General features: G+C 41.4%; 1 protein-coding gene and 1 long non-coding RNA gene across 3 annotated transcripts in view; both read right to left on the bottom strand.

Annotated features, from left to right (window-relative positions):
- The window catches only part of iglon5 (IgLON family member 5), a 399,602-nt gene that overhangs the window by 106,295 nt on the left and 280,663 nt on the right, over positions 1 to 12,644 (bottom strand). The window lies entirely within an intron of this gene.
- The window catches only part of LOC127526133 (uncharacterized), a 71,025-nt gene continuing 60,411 nt past the window's right edge, over positions 2,031 to 12,644 (bottom strand). For both annotated transcript variants that reach the window (XR_007933754.1, XR_007933755.1), the window contains exon 3: positions 2,031 to 2,457. This is a non-coding gene — a long non-coding RNA (uncharacterized LOC127526133). The remainder of the gene's footprint in view (positions 2,458 to 12,644) is intronic.

Below are 12,644 nucleotides of genomic sequence, written 5' to 3'. Positions count from 1 at the left end.
TGTTAAAGAGAAGACCCTGTTGTATGCAAATGTCACCCTTAGCAAAGTGCCCCCTGACACCACACCCCACGCGTTGTATCCCACCACTGTATTCACCAAAAGACTCCCGAGAAGATACATTCAATTAACCGCAGATTTTCACAGTAACAGCTGTAATATAATGAATGATTAAACATGTCAATTAAATCCAGAAATGCATAGACTGTATGTTTACATATCAGCGGTCTTTTAGCTGCCAAGATCAATTACCTGTTTTAATGTGCAAGAACATCTTGTGCCTAATTGTTGTATTACCACATTAAAGCACGGAATGTTTGTATAAATATTGTACGTCATAAAAACATATCACAGTAGCAGGCGTTTTCTCAAACCTGTCCCTAAATTTCACTGATTTACGCAGCACCGGGGGCTATGCTGCTGACCGCCTTTTGACAGTCACATGATTGACAGCTCCGCTCGGCTGCCGCTCGTTTGCCACCAAGTCCGAATTTCTTTACACCAATCACAGACGGGCTGCCCAGAGCTACGCGCCAGTTTTCAGGCTCACTTTTCTACAGCCGTATATCGGAACAAAGACACCCAAAGAGACGCCTGCACGGCTTTATTTACTAGACAGAGCTCTGGTTATGAACAAAATTAATTACGTAAATAAATATATGGTGAAATATAACAATAAATATAAAAAAAACACAAGGAGATGAGAGCAGAAATAATGGAATGTTTGCTTTGTGTTGCTTATTTCTTTATATATTCAACTAGCTGTGCTACCCATCCAAGACAGGATGAAACCGAATGTAGCCATTCAGCTTTAACATTTGTAGTGCACCATCTAATTCATTTAGTAATCAAATGCATTGTTTGTCATTCCAACAGATGGCGCATCAGAAACATTTGTAACAATAAAATGCATTACTACAAATGTTTGTGATGCACCAACTGTTGGAATGACAAATGCAAAGCATTTTTTACTACAAATGTTTGTGATGTGGCATCAGTTGGAATTACAGAGACATAACAACTGGAAAGACATACAGATACACAGAAACAGAGACACGTATCCTTTTATTAAGGTGGGCTAGCTATGAAGCCTGTCTAAGGCAGGCTGAAATCTAAGTAATTAACATAAACCTCAGTGTTACCATTAGCATATATTTGTGATGTGCCATCTGTTGGAATGACAAACACAATGCATTTTATTAACACAAATGTTTGTGCTATCTGTTGGAATGACAAATGCAATGCATTTTATTAATACAAATCTTTGTGATGTGTTTTCTGTTGGAATGACAAACGCAATGCATTTTATTAATACAAATCTTTGTGATGTGTTTTCTGTTGGAATGACAAACGCAATGCATTTTATTAATACAAATGTTTGTGATGTGCCATCATTTGGAATGACAAACGCAATGCATTTTATTAATACAAATGTTTGTGATGTGCCGTGTGTTGGAATGACAAACGCAATGCATTTTATTAACACAAATGTTTGTGCTATCTGTTGGAATGACAAACGCAATGCATTTTATTAATACAAATCTTTGTGATGTGTTTTCTGTTGGAATGACAAACGCAATGCATTTTATTAATACAAATGTATGTGATGTGCCATCTGTTGGAATGACAAACACAATGCATTTTATTAACACAAATGTTTGTGCTATCTGTTGGAATGACAAACGCAATGCATTTTATTAATACAAATCTTTGTGATGTGTTTTCTGTTGGAATGACAAACGCAATGCATTTTATTAATACAAATCTTTGTGATGTGTTTTCTGTTGGAATGACAAACGCAATGCATTTTATTAATACAAATGTTTGTGATGTGCCATCTGTTGGAATGACAAACGCAATGCATTTTATTAATACAAATGTTTGTGATGTGCCGTGTGTTGGAATGACAAACGCAATGCATTTTATTAATACAAATGTTTGTGATGTGCCATGTGTTGGAATGACAAACGCAATGCATTTTATTAATACAAATGTTTGTGATGTGCCATCTGTTGGAATGACAAACGTAATGCAATTTATTAATGCATATGTTTGTGATGTGCCATCTGTTGGAATGACAAACGTAATGCATTTTATTAATACATATGTTTGTGATGTGCCATCTGTTGGAATGACAAACGCAATGCATTTTATTAATACAAATGTTTGTGATGTGCCATCTGTTGGAATGACAAACGCAATGCATTTTATTAATACAAATGTATGTGATGTGCCATCTGTTGGAATGACAAACACAATGCATTTTATTAACACAAATGTTTGTGCTATCTGTTGGAATGACAAACGCAATGCATTTTATTAATACAAATGTTTGTGATGTGCCATGTGTTGGAATGACAAACGCAATGCATTTTATTAATACACATGTTTGTGATGTGCCATGTGTTGGAATGACAAACGCAATGCATTTTATTAATACAAATGTTTGTGATGTGCCATCTGTTGGAATGACAAACGTAATGCAATTTATTAATACATATGTTTATGATGTGCCATCTGTTGGAATGACAAACGTAATGCATTTTATTAATACATATGTTTGTGATGTGCCATCTGTTGGAATGACAAACGCAATGCATTTTATTAATACAAATGTTTGTGATGTGCTATGTGTTGGAATGACAAACGCAATGCATTTTATTATTACAAATGTTTGTGATGTGCTTTCTGTTTTGAGTGACAGAGAAACAGCAACTGAGCAGACACACAGATACACAGAATCAGAGACATCTATCCTTTTATTAAGGCGGAATGGCTGTGAAACCCGTCTAAGGTGGGTTGAAATCTTAATAATCAATGTAGACCTCAGTATTACCACTTGCAGTGCACCATCTATTGAAACGCATTTTGTGAATCATGTAGTAATAAAACTCTTGGTTTGGTGTGTCACAAAGATTTGTAGCAATAAAATGCATTACTGCAAATGTTTGTGATGCACCAACTGTTGGAATGACAAATGCCAAGAGTTATATTACTACAAATGTTTATAATATGCCATCAGTTGGAAAGACAGAGACATAACAACTGGAAAGACGTACAGATACAAAGAAACAGAGACGCTTCTCCTTTTATTAAGGTGGGCTAGCTATGAATCCTGTCGAAGGCAGGTTGAAATTGAAGTAATCAACACCAGCGTTGACATTTACAATGCACTGTCTATTAATATATAGTTTGTAACGTGCCATTCGTTGGAATGACACATGCAATGCATTTTATCCCTACAAATGACTGCGATGCACCATATGTTAGAATGACAGAGACAAAGCAACCAGACAGATACACAGACACTTGTCCTGTTAACAGGGTGGATTATTTCCTCATTAATTTATTTCAGTGACCCCACACACAATATGAAATATGCAAATTAAATAAGAACTGTCACTTTCACTTGTCAAAATTAAGAGGGAAGTGTGGAACAGAGCGACTTGCAGAGTTCCAAAAATATCTTGGGTGCCAGCCGGGCGACACTGTGTAACTGAGAGGCAACACAAACAATAACAGAACTCAAAGAAATAAACTGGCACATCGGAATGCTGGAGCCCAAATCATTCCCTGACGCAGGGGGGTCTACCGGGGAGCTCCGTCCTGCTGAAGGCTCGGCTCACAAGTGAGACGCCTCCTTTCAGGTGTTGGCATTTTGCAAAGCTTCGGACTGGTAGGGGTGGGCGGGTCATTTGGGAGTGACAGGGGCGTGGTCAGCCAGACTCACGGGGGGGGGGGGGGGCTTGTCTGAGCTGCAGTGTGAAGAGATGAGACAGTTAGCGACAGCGTCCCCTCTCCCCTCGAGGTGGTACCGCATACCTGATCAGAGCCAGTAAGGTGGTCCTCAGGTGGTCCTCAGATGGTCTGGCAAGTTCTGTGTTTTGATTGCTGAGTTGTCGGTGGAGCGGCCGTAGACCTTCAAGCACTTCACTCATGCAGAGACTTCTGAGAGGATGATGAAGTTTGGAATTCTTGAATTACAGCAGCCACTTTGGCAGTAAGTCAGGCCAACGTCTTCTTGCACCCGTGTCCACCATGGCTGTGCCGAGTCACAATACGTGAAGCCTGCAGTTTTCTTGACTTGGGAATTTTGAGGCTCATAGACATGTGGTGCAATTGTGGCAAAACGGTGGGAGATCTGGTGGTTGAGAGCAGGCCAGCCAACGCACCACCAATGCAACCTGCATGCCACGCTATATATATATATATATATATATAAATAGTGACATGAGTGCACATGGGGGGCAGTCAGTGGGCTTAACTGAATGTCGTACCCCAAGAAAGGGGCTGACTGGCTGCACTAATGCGCTTTCTCCAGAAGGGAAGCCGCTATAACTGCACATCTGGACATAAGCCCACCCACCCCTCCTGTGACATCACTTCCGGCAGACTCAGAGGACACACCCCTTCCTCCCTCCCACCTATAAAACCCCAGCTGCTTCAGTTCTCAGGCCGTCCCATCATTACACACAGTCTCCATTGACTACTCTGTTAGATCGTTTATTCTCAGGGGGCCGATCCCCCCAAACCTTTCCTCGCCTCTCTCGTCTTTTTGTTACAATATCCAGATATGTGCAGTAGGTACGGCATTGGTAAGGCACACAACATAAATGAGCCACCCTTATTGTATATAGTGCCTTTCAGGAGTGACCAGCACCTTCTCACGGCTCTTTACAGCACAGGCCTACAATAAAAATGGCAGCCTGAGTGTCAAGTGTGGCCCTCAGCGAGGGTCCTGCTCTAAGTCAGTGCTGAGACTTGAGCTGGCATCTTAATGGGTTGCAGTCCGCATCAAACACCGCCAGGCTACACTATCATTAGGAGGGGAACTTCCAGGAGTGGTCCAGTCTTCAGCTGCAGCTTAGAAATTTGCCCTCCTTAAGTCGTGTCTAAGCAGCTTACGAGAGCCCCCATGGGGAGAACATCGCCTCCAAAGTGTGCGCCAGCCTGGGAATATCACGGCGAGGAGGGGGCATGCTCATGCCAGCAGCGGATTCATATTCTTGCTGAAGTGTAACTAATTCCCCCAAGTCGTGTGTCTTTCAGCAGTTATATTATCTGAACGAAAACAGGAATCCATCCATCCATCCAGGCATCCATTTTCTCATCTGCTGTTCCAGTTTGTGAGGGGCACGTGTCTTTGCCAGCCCACCAGAGGGCTCACTCATGTACACAAACACATCCAAAAAACACGTGTGTCTAACTTTTGTAATGGCACAGACTCTTAACCACATTCTGTGGGTCTGACTGGGCATACACAGCACATGGCTCAGGGGCTGGCACGGGTGCGACTTGGCACCTGGCACTAGATGGTTCCGTTCGCTCTGCTGAATGTTTGCTTGGTCACGGCTTCTGCGCTTCAAATTGAATTGTTTCTCAGATTAATTGTTTGTGAGTATCTGTGGCTAAACGCCTTAATCACATTATTTGCTGCTGCAGTGGCTGAGTTGAGCCAGGAAAAAAGACGCAGGGGATTTCGTCAGAATTTGGAGTAAAGCGCCAATCACGACCACCTTTAGGGGATGAGTGGCCCTCTTTTTTTGGATTTAAGTGTGCCAAAGCTGGAATGCAGTCATAAGGCCCGAGTGCCAGTTACAGCACTTTATCACCATTAAACTAAAAGTCAACAGGGAGGTGGCAGCCACTGGGGGGCAGTAGAGCGCATGTTTACATAAAGAGCCAGCACAGTTTCATACAAGCAGGGCCATAGGGGCAGGGCGAAGTGGGGGGGGGCCTATATCTAATTATTTAGGAGAAGTCCTCCAGCCCAACCCATTGAAGCAGGAAGCTCCCCCAATACAGTATATAAGGGATGCAGGGATATCTGAGGCCCAAAGGTGGCACTCTAGCAGTTCCAGAGGAGTTTCCACAAATAAACTTTATGGTTTGGCACCTTCTCCCAGTGCTCCTGTGTGTTTTCTCTGGATGTGCATGTCATATTGGATGGTAAAAAATTAACACTGCTTTTATAAATCTTATACCAAATGGCATATAACAGAGACATATGCATTGCAGATGTCATTCCAACAGATGGTGCATCACAAAGATTAGCACGGCTTTTACAAATCCCATAGCAAATGGGATATAACAGAGACATATGCATTGGAGTTGTCATTCCAACAGATGGCGCATCAAAAAACATTAACACTGCTTTAACAAATCCCATAGCAAATGGCATATAACAGAGACATATGAGTTGGAGATGTCATTCCAACAGATGGTGCATCACAAAGATTAACATGGCTTTTACAAATCCCATACCAAATGGCATATAACAGAGACATATGAATTGCAGATGTCAATCCAACAGATGGCGCATCAAAAAACATTAACACTACTTTAACAAATCCTATAGCAAAGGGCAAATAACAGAGACATATGCAGTGCAGATATCATTCCAACAGATGGCGCATCACAAACATTAATGCTGCTTTTACAAATCCCATACCAAATGGCATATAACAGAGACATACGCATTGCAGATGTCATTCCAACATATGTCGCATCACAAGCATTAACATGTCTTTTATAAATATTATACCAAATGGCATATAACAGAGACATATGAATTGGAGACGTAATTCCAACAGATGGCGCATCACAAACATTAACACTGCTTTTACAAATCGCATAGCAAATGGCATATAACAGAGACATACGCATTGTAGATGTCATTCCAACATATGGCGCATCACAAGCATTAACACGTCTTTTACAAATCCCATACCAAATGGCATATAACAGAGACACATGTGTTTCATTTTCACTGAAAAAGTTAATGCTGAGGTCTTTGTTGATTTGTTAGGTGGGTAGCACAGCTAGTTAACTTTAAGGCTAAAGAGCAACCAGGTTGATTCAGGACCATGGACAGTAAGTGAGAAGGAAAGACTGAAAGAGCAAAAAAAAGGGCAACTAAGCTGATTCAGGACCAAGGACAGCAAAGGGACAGGAGCGATGGAAGGAGTGGACTCTGTTCAGTTTAAGCAAATGAAGACAAAGAGGTAACAGGATAGAAACGTCCAAAATTATGAATTGAATTTGTCAAATGTGAGCAGACTATACCTTTAAAATGAGTTTTTAGTAAGAACTTGGAGTCAGAGATGAAAGCTCATTCAGGACACATTTCACAGCCATTCTTCTCCACACAGTAAACCACAGACACATGAAGTTAGTGACCAAGTAGTGTGATGGACAGGAGGACTGTGGGGAGTTTCAACACCAGACTTGTTTGTTATTTTATAACCAGTAGTTGACTACGATGGGTGAGCTCGTTAGATGGGATGGCCCGTTCTCATTAAAACCTTTCTAATGTTCTAAAGGCAGAAACCAACCCTGGACAAGATGTCAGTCCCTTGAAGGTCACGCTGGTGCGCAAACCATCAGAGGGCCAAGCCAAGGTGACAGGCATGTCTCTAGGACACCTGTGAAGACGCAGCACCCGGCATCAGAGTGCAGGCTTCCATCCCGGGACAATGCGACCATTTCAGCTCTGAGGAGTGCACAACAGTAGTGAAGGGAATTACAGGCCTTGCAAAATAATAAAATCCGCTAATAAAAGGATTCATAAATAAAGCAGCCATAAAACGCCACCCTGGGCTTGGAGATGTAATGCAGGTGCTTGCTGCGTTTAAACAGACTTCATTTTTAATGAACTTGACAGTGAGAGAATGAAAAGATGATCATCCGTCTCCCGGTGGGCTAATGAAAGTTCACCGCCGCGGCCTGCTGGCATTCAAGCAATCAGAGTAGAGCTACGCCTTTATAGCTCCCTGCAGCCTTCCTGGATGGACAATGTGCACTCTCCGCACATCGTCAAGATGGAGCAGTCGACGTGATTTCGACAGACATTAAAGTGTGAGGACCACCTGGGGGCAGCACTAAACACAAGTGACGGGAATGGGCCGATCAGAAGCAAAGTCTGGGGTAACTGGCAGCGCCTCACAGCCAAGAAAACTGAAGCTGGGTATTGGGAGCAGGGTGGCACAGTGGTTAGTGCTGATGGCTCACAGCTCCAGGGGATTAGGCACAAATCAGTTTGGCATGTGCTACAATGGACTGGCATCCTTCTAGGCTCAGACCCTTCACAATCCTATAAATAGATTCAATGGGTTTGACTAGACATGGCTGGACAGAATGAGGAAGGACAGCAATTGAGGAGGTCAGACGGGATGATCTAACTTTGTTTCTTCGGCACTAAGTGGGCTGATTCAGGATCTTAGGAAAGTGACCTGTAAAGAAAGATTGAAGGAGGTGACAATCCACTACAACAAAAGGAAAAGGTGTCTGTCTGGCTGTCTGTCCTGTTGCTATGTCTCTGTCATTCCAACAGATGGCATATGACACACATTCATAGTAATAAAATGCATTGCATTTGTCATTCCAGCAGATGGCGCATGAGACACATTCATAGTAATAAAATGCATTGCATTTGTCATTCCAACAGATGGCGCATGACACACATTCATACTGTAGTAATAAAATGCATTGCATTTGTCATTCCAATAGATGGCGCATGACAGACATTCATAGTAATAAAATGCATTGCATTTGTCATTCCAACAGATGGCACATGACACACATTCATAGTAATAAAATGCATTGCATTTGTCATTCCAACAGATGGCGCATGACACACATTCATAGTAATAAAATGCATTGCATTTGTCATTCCAACAGATGGCACATGACACACATTCATAGTAATAAAATGCGTTGCATTTGTCATTCCAACAGATGGCGCATGACACACATTCATAGTAATAAAATGCGTTGCATTTGTCATTCCAACAGATTGCGCATTACCATCCTTAACACTAACAACACTAATAAACACTAAACGAGAACAATGTAAGCAGAACTAAGCAAACAGTAGCCCTACCCCCCACCCAATCAGATCAAAGCACGCTGACAATAGCAGGCATAGAGGGAGATGAAAGCCATCCGCCAATCAGATATAAGCAGGTCAGACATAAGGAGCTGTGACACAGCAGTCAGCACATCTGCCAGGTTTGAAGCCCTCGCTGTGTTTGTCGAGGTCACACATTCTCCAGCTACTCGGGTTTCCTGTCACACCTCCCTAAAGTGGTCCTTTCAATGGATCAGCCCGGCTCCCCCCTGAGCTTGAATCACTTTGAACAGGATTGAGAATATTGGGTTATATCATATAATTAGAATTGTAAGAAATAAATCCAGCCAATTAAATGCAGCTCTTTGAGTCTGATAAAGACTCGTGTAGCTGAGGACACCTGGTGGAGACTAAAGAAAGTGCATTCAAACCAGCATGCAGAAAAGATTCATAATGTTAGTCTTCAGCTGACTCCGTTACCCAAGGCAACTTACAACATTGGGGTCCATTTCTGGAGCCCAGGCAGGTGAAGTGACTTTTCTTAGGGTCACACACTGGTGTCAGAGTGGGATTTGAACCCACACCCTTAACCACCACACCACACTGCCTGGTGTATCTCTAATGAACTGCCCAGTCATGAAGCAGACACCTTGAAAACGTTTAAAAAGTGTCTTGGTGAAACACTGAGGAAGTCTACCAGGCTGAGGGGCTGAATGGCCTCCTCTCATTGGTCGCTCTCCTTACATTGATAATTAAGTACAGTGAGTGAAAGGGCTAAAGAAAACTGCCAATAGAAGAACATGTTCAAAGTAAAGACTCCCAGCCAATCAGATTTAGGCAGACATAAGCACAGGTAAAGGATAAGCTCCGCCCCATTTTTCAACTGAGTAAAGTGGGTTGAAGAATATTCTTATAAATTAAATAGAGGTATAAGAAAGCAGCCAATCAGATTTTAAGCGAAGTAAAACAAGGCGTAATTCATCAGTTAGTCAGAGTTTAATGGATGTAAACAGACGTTTAGGATTAGCTCCACCTCAAACTTCAATTGGATAAATGTAAAAAAAAAAAAGGTTAAACAAAATCAGCCAATCAGACAGAAACAAGGTGCAAGTCTTCAGCCAATTAAATGTAAGTAGTTGTACGGAGAGGCTTAGGTGAGCTCCTATCTCACACAGCCTTGAACTGCATTAAGCAGGTTGAAGAATGTTGCATTAAATAAAAGAATAAAAAATCAGCCAATCAGATTTAAGTCACCTGAAACCAGGTATTAGCCATCAGCCAATTAGATTTAAACACACCTAAGTATTGTCACTGTGATTACACAAATATCATTCTGCATTTACACGCAAACCTAAGACCTCAGAAAGTCCGATTTAAACCGACCTAAACAGCGGTGGGCTCTAAACTCTTAGCCATTCAGATTAAGGCACATCAAAGTAGAGGTATAGGATAAGCTCCGCCCCTAAAGTTGATTTGAATAAAGTGGGTTGATGAATTTTGTGTTTTATACAGTATGTATAGGAATATATAGAGGAATAAAAAAATCAACCAATCAGACACAAGCAAACTGAAACAAGGTATAAGCTGTCAGCCAATCAGAAGTTCTAAACAGAGTTAGAGGATAAACGTCAGTCCCCGTGATACTGAACTCGATTAAATTGGATGAACAATTTTATGTTAAATAGAAGTACAAAAAAATCAGCCAGCCAATCAGATTTAAGCTGACTGACGTCAGGCATTAGCTATCAACCAATCAGATTTAAGCTGACTAACCTAACTAGCAGTACTGTCACAATGATTCTGTCTTTGTTTTATTACATTTTTTTCACATTTTATGTAATTTTATTGCCATTTATTTTTTTCATGGGTGCCACCGTTTTGTGCGTTTGCTTTCATGGTCGCCGCTACTTGAGCGCTTGTGTGTCACTATGATGCAGGCATATGACCCAAGAGCCATGTGACATGTGACATCATGGTGACCATGTTAAACAGTGACACAAAGGAAAGACTTTTTGTTTGAGAAACTTGTCAAAGAATGTCTGATTTTGAATTCATTCTCATACTTTACAATCAGTCTCCTGTCTTACTGTCTTTCAGCTGTGGTTATATTTGACTCGCCTTTTGTAACATTTATAAAATCTCGGACCTTTGATTCAATTATATTTTTATTCTATTCTATTTTAAATTCTGCTTTTTAAGAATTATATAAAAAAGTCACAATGGTCACCAAAGTTATGACTCCTTATCCAATCAGGGACAAGAAGACCTAAATGGAGATGTAAGCCCTCAGCCAATCAGATTAAAGCAGCCCTAAGCCCTCAACCAATCAGATTTGAGCAGACCTAAATGCAGGTGTAAGCCCTCAGCCAATCAGATTAAAGTACACATTCTGACATGAAGAAGTAATGGAGGAATCACAAGAAAACCCAAGCCCATTAAAAACAAGGAATGATCGGAGGGAGGAATGCAGAACAAAGGTGGGGTGGCCACTGGGGTCCTAGACGGGCAATTGGAAGTGCAGAGCATCTGCAGGCAGTAAGAACCGAGGGCATCGTTTCCAATCTGCTGATGAGCGCATTTCTTAACTGCCTTCAATGTTTATCTCCCTTTTGAGACTTCAGATGGGTTAACTGCTGACACATTATTCATAAACATATGTGTTATAATTTTGGAAAGGTGATGTGAGATAAAACGACAGGGGGCTGTTTAAGTACTTTGGTAAACTTATTTAATAAGGCGTTGAGCAATAAATATGTGCAGTATATATAAAGCATTTAACAGGTATGAAAGGTGCTATATAACAGATATATCTATACCTAGCTGTGCTACCAAGGGTTCAAATCAAAGTAATCAATGTAGACCCCATAATTAACGTTTACAGTGCACCATGTATTGGAATGTATTTTGTAATGCTCATAGTAATAAAATGCATTGTTGCTGTCATTCCAACAGATGGCGTATCACAAATATATTTAGTAATAAAATGCATTACTCCAAATGTGTTGGAATGAAAGATGCAATGCATATGTCTCTATTATATCCCATTTGGAATGGGATTTGAAAAAGCAGCGTTAATATTTGTGATGCACCTACTGCTGGAATTACAAATGCAGTATTGTCTCTGTTATAAGCCATTTGGTATGGGATTCATAAAAGCAGTGTGAATGGAATGACAGAGACCTTTTCTCCGTTTTATATCGCTATTTCCCAGCTCATCCTCAAATCTTTATCAGTCTCCTTTTGTGTTTTTTGGCCGGTTATGCTTTCTGTCTCCATTGGTTTTTGAATATTTAGGAATTATGTATTTTTGTCCTATTTCGACATCTGTTCTGAATGGATGGCTGGATGGTTACCCACTCTGTAAACCTTTTAAAGTGCGAGGCGGTCTGCTGAGATATTCAGTTTCACTTTCTCTTCAAGCACCTCCAGTTACACCCACAGCATGCCACGTGACCACTAGAGGCTCAGGTGGCACTGCCCACTGCTGGTCTCTGATGCCCTCGCCTCCTCCTCCTCCTTCGTTTCCGTCGTCATCTCCTTTCTTACTGACAGAGACCCCGAAGGCCGGCTCCCTCTATTATCTCAGAATTTCTAATTTTATTTGTCAGCCTGATGCCACTCAGGACCTGAAACTGAAGCGACGGCAACACAAACAAAAATTTTGGCGGATCTTCCTTTTTCTTTGTCATTTTTCATTTTTTTTCCCAGGCCGCGTCCACGTAATTACAATTATAGTCTGGTTATGCTAATAATCCACTCTCAGACTACACTGTGCACGACTTGTTAAACTAACAATCGG

The sequence above is a fragment of the Erpetoichthys calabaricus genome, chromosome 17 (assembly GCF_900747795.2).
Source record: "Erpetoichthys calabaricus chromosome 17, fErpCal1.3, whole genome shotgun sequence".
NCBI lineage: Eukaryota > Metazoa > Chordata > Cladistia > Polypteriformes > Polypteridae > Erpetoichthys > Erpetoichthys calabaricus.
The sequence above is the reverse complement of the archived record's forward strand: the minus strand, read 5'-3'. Positions and strand labels throughout refer to the sequence as shown.